This window comes from Nannospalax galili, unplaced genomic scaffold, assembly GCF_000622305.1.
Source record: "Nannospalax galili isolate Female #2095 unplaced genomic scaffold, S.galili_v1.0 scaffold20, whole genome shotgun sequence".
In the NCBI taxonomy this organism is placed as follows: domain Eukaryota; kingdom Metazoa; phylum Chordata; class Mammalia; order Rodentia; family Spalacidae; genus Nannospalax; species Nannospalax galili.
The window spans coordinates 1,858,984-1,869,455 of NW_008346414.1; positions in this window are offsets into that span (position 1 = coordinate 1,858,984).

The following is a 10,472-nucleotide window of genomic DNA, read 5'->3' on the forward strand; positions in this document are numbered from 1 at the left end:
TTTGCATGTTTCTTGTGGGGGGAAGAAAGTTACAAGATAAGAATAAAGTTATAATTCAAGGTTGTCTTGAATCTGGATATCAGGGAACTGGGCTTGTCAGCAGCTGCAAGGGGGAAAGAGAGAACTCAGCTCTTTGTAAGATCTGCAAAGTTACAGCAGGAATTGCTTTTCATCTTCCTGGAGAGAACTGCAGGTGTGTGTGGCCTGATTTCAGGGAGAGAGAACAGCTAGGGTATCTGTGATCGACTAGCCACTTGTGCATCTTAGCAGCTCTCAGTCTCCACAATCACACAGCCTAATTGGATAAGTGAATAGATAAATGATAGATATTTGATAGATAAGATAGGTAGACAGACAGTTAGGTCGATGATAGGTAGATAGATGATAGATAGATTAGATAGAGGATAGATGATAGATACATGATAGATGACAGACAAGGTAGATGATCGATAGATGATGATAGATGATAGATAGATGATTGATAGATAGATAGATGATAGATTAGATAGATAGATAGATAGATAGATAGATAGATAGATAGATGATAGATAGATATATAGATAAATAGATACATAGATAGATGATAGATAGATAGATAGTGTTCTGGTTTGTTTCTTCATTGCTGTGACAAAATACTCTGACCATTACCAACTTGGGGAGGAAAGGGTTTATTTATCTTACATATCCCAGGTCACAGTTCATCTGAGAGCCCAAGGTAGGAACTCAGGGCAGAAACCTGGAGGCAGGAGCTGGAGCACAGGCCATGGAGGAATACTGCTTACTGGCTTGCTCCCCTGGCCCCTGCTCAGCCTGCTTTCTTATGCAACACAGGCCCACCTGCCCAGGGGTGGCACCACCCACAGTGGGCTGGGCCTTCCCACATCACTCATCAAGAAGATGCCCCTCAGACATGGCCATAGGCCAGTCCAATAGAGGCAATTCCCCAACTGAGGCTCCCTCAACCCAGGTGCTATCCAGCACAATTGACCCCTTGTCAACTTGACACACAAACATCACTATTAAACTATAACTTTCTAATTTCTGTCCCTAAGATATGATGTTAATATCACAATATAAGACCCCACAGTCCTTTAAAAATCCAAACACATAAAAGTTCATAGTCTCTTTTAAAAAGTCTCAACTGTGGGTGGGCTTCTGTAAAATCCAAAACAAGTACTGTCTTATTTCAAGGGGAAGAATCAGGCACACCTAAGCAAAACCAAAGTCCAGCAAAGTAGCTCAAGGCTGGACATGTGGAATTCACTCACCATCTTCTGGGCTCCAAACAGTTCTGACAGCTCCACCTCTCTGACTCTGCCATTCACAGCACACACACCTTGTCTCAAAGATCCAGGGTGGCTCCATTCCACACTTGCCCCTGCTGTTGGTGGTCATCCCATGGTCCTTGCATCTGTAAAACCTGGGATCTCCACTGAAACTGTTGTTATACCTTTACCAATGGCCTCTTCTTGCCTCTTGGGGTGCAAAGCCTCAGACTCTCTCCATGACCCCTTCAATCCTAGGGTCTTTACTGCAACTGAAGCTGCACTTTCACCTATCCTCTCCTGGCCTCTCAGCGTGCCAAGCCTCAGCTGCTCTCTGTGATCCCTTCACGCTTTCAAAACCAGAACCATGCAGGAGTCTCTTACACATTACCAAGTCCTGCTTCTGGCTTGAAATAGAGGTGTGGGTCCCCTCTGTGTGCTGACCCTGAGGAAATACCTCCCAGAAGACTCCACCACAGTGATGCTGGTCTCTTGTTACTTACAGCTGATTTTTCAGCCCCAGCTAACCAGCATCAATTGTCCCAGTAAAGCAAAGGTTTTGCTTCAGGTTCTGGTCTCTTCTTAATCACAGCTGATTCTTCAGCCCCAGCCAACCAGAACCCACAGATTCTCAATCTAAAATCTCACGCAAACAGCCCTGATGGCCTTCTCTTCCCTTTGAGGCTTCACAAGCCAGGCCTCCATCGTCTACAGCTCTTTCAGCATAACTGTTCCAAGCTCCACTGCAACAAACTCTGAGCACGCAATGGCTCTTCCAGCCCAAAGTTCCAAACACTTCCGCAGTCCTCCCCAAAACACCAAGGTCAGGTCTGTCACAGCAATATCCCACTCCTGGTACCAATTTCTGTTCTGGTTTGTTTCTTCATTACTGTGACAAAATACTCTGACCACTACCAACTTGGGGAGGGAAAGGGTTTATTTATCTTACATCTCCCAGGTCACAGTTTATCAGGGAGCCCAAGGTAGGGACTCAGGGCAGGAACCCGAAGGCAAGAGCTGGAGTACAGGCCATGGAGGAATGCTGCTTACTGGCTTGCTCCCCTGGCCCCTGCTCAGTCTGCTTTCTTATGCAACACAGGCCCACCTGCCCAGGGTTGGCACCACCCACAGTGGGCTGGGCCCTCCCACATTACTCATCAAGATGATGCCCTCAGATATGGCCACAGGCCAGTCCAATAGAGGCAATTCCCCAACTGAGGCTCTTTCAATCCAAGTGTGTCAAATTGACACTAAAGCTATCCAGCAAAGATAGATGATGATAGATGATAGATAGATAGATAGATAGATAGATAGATAGATAGATGATAGATAGATAGATAGATAGATAGATGATAGATAGATGGATGGATGGATGACAGATGATAGATGATAGATAGACAATGGGTCCTATTGTTTCTATGCAGAACCCTGACTGAACTTCATTCTCATATCTGCCTAGACCTAGTATATTATAGCAATTGCCTCCAAATTAAAACATCCCTGGAGGGTAGAGGGAGACTTATGAGACTCAGGAGTGAACAAAACTTAAGAAGGCAGGAAAGCTGAAACCTGCAAGATTCTCAAGGCCCTTCCCCAGGGTTATACAAGCAATAAACACTTCCTGGGGAAAGGAGACTGTCTGAGTGACTGCTTGAGCTGCCTATAAGTCACTCAGGGAGCTTCAGAGATGTAACTTTCAGGAATCATCCAGTGATAGGGTGGACTTTAGAGTGATGAACTGCTTTTGAGCTATCCATGCTCCTAGAAGCAACCTCTCACCCATACTCCTATGAGCAATCTCAAGATAACTCACTTGTCCACTAAGCTAGACTTGGGTGAAATCTTTTCTTTGGTATGTTGGTGGTGCCCTGTCTGGAATGAGTAAAGGTTTGTCCATGTCTCCCAAGGAGAAGTCACACAACACCTAGGCAAAAGAGATCCTTGCCCTAGGCCTTACCATTTAGAGAACCCTACTTGTCACAAACAAGAGAGAAGAGAATTATTCAAAGGAAACATGGCAGTTCTGTCACTCTGGACCCAGGACTCATCATTGCCACAGAACAGCCAGCAACCTAAACACTGCCCTCCTGGTCCACACTGTGCAGGCCCCAAGGACAGACAGCCTTTTCCAAGCTTTTCTCCCAGAATGCTCAGGAAAAACACCTGTGTTTGAATGTCTGGACATTTACGGGCTGACCAGTATTGACACTGATACTGACACTATTTCGGAAAATGGAGAAATTAACCACTAAAGCTGCTTAGCTAAAAAGATAAACATACGGGTTATCTTGTCAGGGCCTCTTCAGATAGCGTGAACTCAACATGTTCCTGCGAAATGCTGGCTTCCCAGAAGTGCTGAGCATTCTTTCCATGCTTTTATTTGTGTTCAAATCCATGATTTCAGAGGCACTCACAAATAAATATGGCATTTACAGCAGTTGCATAGGTTGACTGGGGAATATTTTGCAATATCTCCATTCCTTTACTCTTAAATTTATGTATGTATGTAAATCTAAGTGTAGTATTCATGAAGTGTGGTAGAATATCTTTAGCCTAGCAAGTAATAGACATTAAATGTTAAAAACTGAGAATGATTTTATTTTCACAAAAATAAAATTTAATGACATTGTCACAAACAAGAAGCCAGTTCAACCTAAAAAGTTGATATAATTAATTATAGTTTATATTTTGTCCTTTATTATAATAGAAATATTTTTAAAGAAAAAACTTTTCAGAAGGTATATATAAATATAATTTTATCCTATATGTTCCCTTACTGTTTACCATTTTATGAAAACATATTCATTGGTACATTTTTATTAGAATTAAGGTTTTTGTTTCTTAGATCACTACTGTCAATGGAAAAATCAAATGTGCCAAAATTCTGGTCACCATAATTAGTGTTTTTTGTTGAAATTAAAGAAATAAAATACATAAGTATCTTATTACTTTAAACAAACATCATCAACCATAAAAATGACCCAGACATGCTCGGCAACAATTAGATTCTGCCATCTTTGATTTTATGCCAACTTTCATTCATATAAAAAGAATAGCTTTAAACATATTTGTCAGTTTCCCTTTTAAGAAGGTATAATTGTCAGAACAAGGAGGATAGATATATTTTATGTAACAGTCCCTTAGCTTAATCTACAACTTCTAGATCAGAAAAGTGATCTTTTGTGTTTTGTTTTGCTAAGCTAATAAGAGGTATTAAAGCAATTATGTTTTATTTGGACAAAAGCAATTATATTTTATTTGAGCTCATTGTTTAAGGAAATACAGTCTGTCACATCAAGGGAATAATGACATCAAGAGTTTGAGGCAGCTGGTCACATTGCATCTGCAGTCAGGAAGCAGAGAGAGAGAGAGAGAGAGAGAGAGAGAGAGAGAGAGAGAGAGAGACCAATGCCAGTATTCGTCTGGGACTTGACTGAATGGGATGGTGCTGGGCGCACACAGGCGGGTCTTCTCTCCTCAGTTAATGTCTCTGGAAAGGCTCTCAAAGACACATACAAAGATGTGTGTCCTAGGTGATTTCAAATCCAATCAAGTTAACAATGAAGATAACCACTCCAGACATATTGAGGTGGGAAGTCATGGGAAAAATGAAACTTCTGATCTTCTGGAACTTGAAATATGAGAGGGAGGCTGCTAGGTATTAACCGTGGAGGCTGGCTTCATCTTCTAAAGGCTGCCTCTGTGTATGTGATGGGATGCAAGGGGCAGCATTGTAAGCTCCTGTCTGCCACCCACTCTGGTCCTATGGCTGTGATTCCCAAGAGTTCTTATTGAGTCAAAATGGTAGATAACACAACAAAACTTTTCACTTTTATATGTCACTAAATCGTCATATATTTGTCCCCTGAAATAAAGCCTATTGGTTCTCCAGCAATGGGCCCAGAAAAAGAATTAGACATTTTTGGTGCAAGGCATGTACTACTAAGTCTTCTTTGCGGGGAAGTTTCCAGAAAGTAAGGGACAGGAATCATAAATATTTGTGGTGCTTAGATAATATAGAACAAAAGAGAAAGGGGATGTCATGATGATCGAGAAAGGCTAGTTTCAAATCTACTTGTTTCATAATTACTTGTTTAGCTGACCTACTTCTTTATTTCTAACCACTCTACCTAGCTCTCTGGTAGCCTAGATTTCCTGGTGATGTTTCCATTTCCAGAAACTTGATAGGACATCAAGAGAGAAAAGGACGAGCCAAAATCCAAAAGTCAGCTAAGGGTATGAAGGATATAAATACATGGGTTTGGACAGTAGTGGGTCATCTTGTCAGAGAAGTCACCATATTCTAACGTTTCTGTGAGTCTTTTATAAGAAGAATCGGTCTACTGCTATTGAAATCTCCTAGCCCCAGCCCTCCTCCCTCTCCCCCACTAGTGAGAGACCTCAGTAAACAGGAGCTATGTTACACTCTAGAGAGCCAAACAGATCAAATTCTCAATGTTTACTAGGGAGACATATACTGTTGTTGAAAGGACAGATAGTAAAATTAAGATTTGAGTTCCATCAATTCTCTGCATGACTTGAATGAGTCAACCATGACTTTATGCCTCAGTTTCCTCATAAAAAAGCTGAAAATACTGTTGACAAAAACCACACCTGCCTTTTCCATGTTGCAGAGGAAACTGGGAAAAGCTGAGATCCTATGGTTTCAGCAGCAAAGACGGGGTAGCTCGCTAAGAAACAATGCCAGGCTGATACCCCATCTACCTGCCCTTCAGAATGCTGGCCAGTAGGATAGCAGAACACAGAGTCTCCTTGTCATAGCTATCCCTAGTAAAGTGAAAGGCAGCCAAGTGCTCGAAAATGATGCCCTCTCCTATTTATCCCAGTGATGTGCAAGTCCCGGAAGCTTCCTGAAATGGGCAGGGTGGAACTTTGCCATGCTAAGGTCTCAGAGGAAAAGGCGGGGCTCTCTCTCTAGGTTTGCCCTCGGTAGGAAACACCTTCCTCTCTAGAATTCTCCCCATCACAACTAGGCCTCTGAGTCCACAGACCCCTTTGGCTGCTAAGCTCATGAACTTGGCATTCTCAGCAGCTGACTGCTTAGTTTCATCATTATGTTTGTTATCTTTTTCATTTTTTTTTTTTGGTTTGTGGAAGTTTTCATTGAATTTTTGTAAATTTCATGCAACATATTTTTATATTTAGACCCTCTTCCCCCATCCGCACCCTGCTTATAGCCCTCCATCGTGTTTCATGTACTCGGTCATATACATAAAGGCCTATGGAGTCAAGTGCACGATCTTCAAAGTGACTCTTTTAAAGGACTTCTTTATGACTCTACTTTCCTGTCCATGTGATGGACACAGCACCATGTGTTCCCTTCACTGATTCACAGAAAAAACATGAGAATAAGTGAGATGGCAAGAAATAAGCTCTGCATCTATGAAACTATTTTGTTTGGTCTTGTAAAAGAATGCCCTGACAGCACATTAATGTATGCTGATGAGTTAGGAGCAAACAGTGAAGCATTTAGAGTGAATAAAGAATGGGTTTTCTACGGACTACTGAAATGGCTCCCTGAGTTTCCTGCCCTGACCAGGAATATCCCTGAGGGTAAGGGGTTAGTCTACGGCTCTGTATTCCCAACCACTTTTTCCCGTATCCACTCTACACATATGGTCCAATTTTGACACTGTTCATGGGTGAATACTATGAAATAAGTGTATTGCTATTTTTAAAAATATTTTTACTATTTTTATTTTGTGTATATGAGTGTATTGCCTGCATGTAAGTATACTCATGTTGTGCAATGTCCACGGAGGTCAGAATTGTATTTTATGTGTCTAAGTATATTGCCTGCATGTGTGTAAGTGCATCTATGTTGTGCAATGCCCATGGAGGTCAGAAGAGAGTGTTGGATTCCCCTGGAACTGGAGTTACAGCTGGCTGCTAGCTGCCATGTGGGTTGTGGGAATTGAGCCCAGGTCCTCTGCAAGAGCAGTCAGTGCTCTTAACCACTGAGCCAACTCTCCAGCCCCCGTGTATTGCCATTTTGAGGTTAATGACTTAAAATAGTAACCAGTGCTAGAGATTTCCAAACTGTGGAGGAAAGATCTTGACAGTGAGGGAAGACTTTGCCACCCATGCATCCTAGGAACACCCTTTCCAAGCCATGCAGCCTAGATAGAGAGAAAGACAGCTATAAAGGAGTGACAGAACTTTATCCTTCCAAAGCATGGCTAAGCACCTTACTTCAGGCAACCCTGTGGACATTTGAGGTGAGCATTATAGCTTGAAGCTGACATGTCCCTCAAAGGCTCGTGTTCTGAGTTTTCCTTTGTTGGCTGGTGGCACTGTTTTAGAGACTGTGGAACCTTGAGGAGGTCTGGGCTAATGGCATCCTTTGAATGACCTTTGAAGGTTAGTCCCAATCCCTGGTTCCTGCCTTGCTCTCTATTTCCTGGTCCACCATGACATGAACAGTCTCTTCCACATCTCAATTGCTAGGCCATGCTTTCTTCTTCCATGTTGGGATGAGCCCTCTAAAACCACAAACCAAAATAAATTGTTCCTCTCTTAAGTTGTTTCTGTTGGGCACTGTGGTCACAAGAATGAAAAAGCTGAAACCGTGGGTAAGCACCATTGTTAACATTCATGCTTCAGAACTGGCAGAGGCCCCTGGGAAAAGCAGGCCATGCATAGTGAGACCTGGAAGTGAACACAAGCTGTCCCACTTCAGAGGCTTACCCACCAAAAATAACCCCTCCCGGGAGAGCAAGCCCCCGAGAAGCCAGCTCCACCCATGTGAGCACCCTAGCAACTTTTTCTTAATGAAACTTCAGGACTTTGGAGCTGTTCTGAAGTTTCAGCTCTGACCCTGCCCTTCTGATTTGCTTTTACCACTTGGATTTATGAACCAAAGGCAGGAGAGAAAAGTTAATTCCAACTACAGCTTGCTTCGTTGATGACTCTAATACTTCAGCCTTGCTCAATGGGTCTGTCTTCATTGAGGAACCTTCACAGGAGATGGAGGGGACAGGAAGGCAGAAAGAGAAACATTGCAGCGACTTAGGGACCACAGCAACAAGTAAACACTGAGTGCAGGTCTTCACCTGCGAAGCCTTTGGACAGTTCCATCTCTTGGCAAAGCAAGAGCTAAAGCTTACTTAGATTTATCCCCTCCGGGTGCTAATTCTCAATAACGGCTTCAGAGTGCTCTGTGAAGCCTTTAAATTTGGCAGTGCCCTCCTTGGTCATGTACTGTGGTCTTCTTCTCATGCATGTGAAACAGAGATCAATTTTCATCTCATTTGGCAGACAAGGAAACTCGAGCCTCAGAGTTGTTAAGTTCTTTGCCTAAGGTCACACAGCTAGTAACTAGGAAAGTTAAGATTAAACACAGATCTTCTGACTTCCAGATCTAGATTCTTTCAACTCATCCCTCATGCTTCTTAAAAGACATTCCAGTCCAAGTTACTTATCTACTAGGATGGAGAATATAAATTATGCACTCAAAGACTTGTGTCCAAACTGGAAATGCCCCAAATAACTATCAAGAAGAGAACAGAACTAGTGGCTTGTGCCTCTAATCCCTGCAATTGGGATGTGGAGGCAGGAAGATCCTGGTTGGAGACTATCCTAGATTTTATAACAAGACCTTGTCTCAAAAAAATAGATGATTGGATAAATAAATCATATTATATACATACCATTAATATTCTTAAACAGTAAGAAGCAAGAGCTATTGATATATCCAACAACACAGATGAATCTCAGAATAATTATTCTGAGTGAAAGAGGTCAGGCATAAAGAACACAGGCTGAATGGTTCCACTTAAATAAAACTCTGGAAGAGGCAAGTGTATTTATGGTGACAGAAAGCAGATCAGCGGCTGCTTGCAGATGGAGGGACAGGAGTGAAGGATGACAAGATACAAGAACATTCTGGAGACTGGATATGGTCACTATCTTTTTCATGGAGATAGTTTCTAGTCTATTCACTTAACAAAATACATCAAAATGTGCACTTCTGGTATGTATAGTTTATTATGTGCTGATTATACATCAATACTGTTCTTCTTTTTAAAAAAACACACAACTACATCTGAGTCTAGAATATGACAATCGAACTGTCCCCCAGTTCACCCAGTCCCCAAAGACACTGTCCCTTCTCAGCCCTTGATCTGCAACAGGATCATTCCTGATGAGAATGTAGAAAGGGATGTCACTGATGCTGAGCAGTCACTGCTATGATCACAATGTTAGTCCTTTCCTCCTAAGAAGAATACAAATTCAGGGTGACTGGCTTCACTCTAGGTACCAGATTTTTTTTCTCCTGTCTCGGGATCACTTAGCCAAACAAACAGAAGTAGTTATTATTCTTCATATTAAATAAGCCTAGTAAACACTTGGACTAGCCTTTCAGATTTAAGACAGATGTTTCCATTCTAGAGGGTGAAAAAGGTATATAGAACAGAGAGAGAGGAAAAGAGAAACAAAGGAAGAAGAAGAGGAGGAGGGGAGAAGGAGGATGAGGGAGAAAAGGATGGGGGACAAGGGAGGAGGAGGAGGGGGAAGAGAAGAGGAGGAGGAGGAGAAGGGGGGAAGGGAGGAATGGAAGGAGGACGGGGGAGAACTGAGAGCTGGAGCCAGCTAAACTAGGAAGGTCAAAGGAGAAGTGCCAGTGCCTTTCTCAAGGTGAGTTTCTGGGCAGTGGACCTGCTATTGAACTTTCCTATGGTTCTCCTGACCTGGTATAGATATCAAGAGCCTACCACACAGCGTTCTGAGGTTCAAGATGTCAGGTACACTACAGAAGCTAGAGGTGACCCTCTTCCGTCAGGATGAGAAGGGGAACCAAATATTTAATTTCTTACAAGCAAACTGAACTTCAGCTGAGCTGCCCAACATGTGTAGCCAAACCCTAACAACATACCTAGATATATAGGAAGGGGGTTGTTATAGGAATTGACTCATGTAATTATGGGGGCCAAGAAGTCCTACGATGGGCCACTTGCAAACTGGAGAACCAGAGAAGCCAGTGGTATAATCCAGTCAGAGACAAAAGGCCTGAGAGTTTGAGCATGTATTTGAGTCTCTCTCACCATAATCAAATTGACACATAAAAAAAAACTATCATGTTGGGCGTGGTGGCACACACCTTTAATCCCAGCACTGGGGAGGCAGAGGCAGGAAGATCTCTGTGAGTTCAAGGCCAGCCTGGTCTACATAGTGAGCTCCAGGACA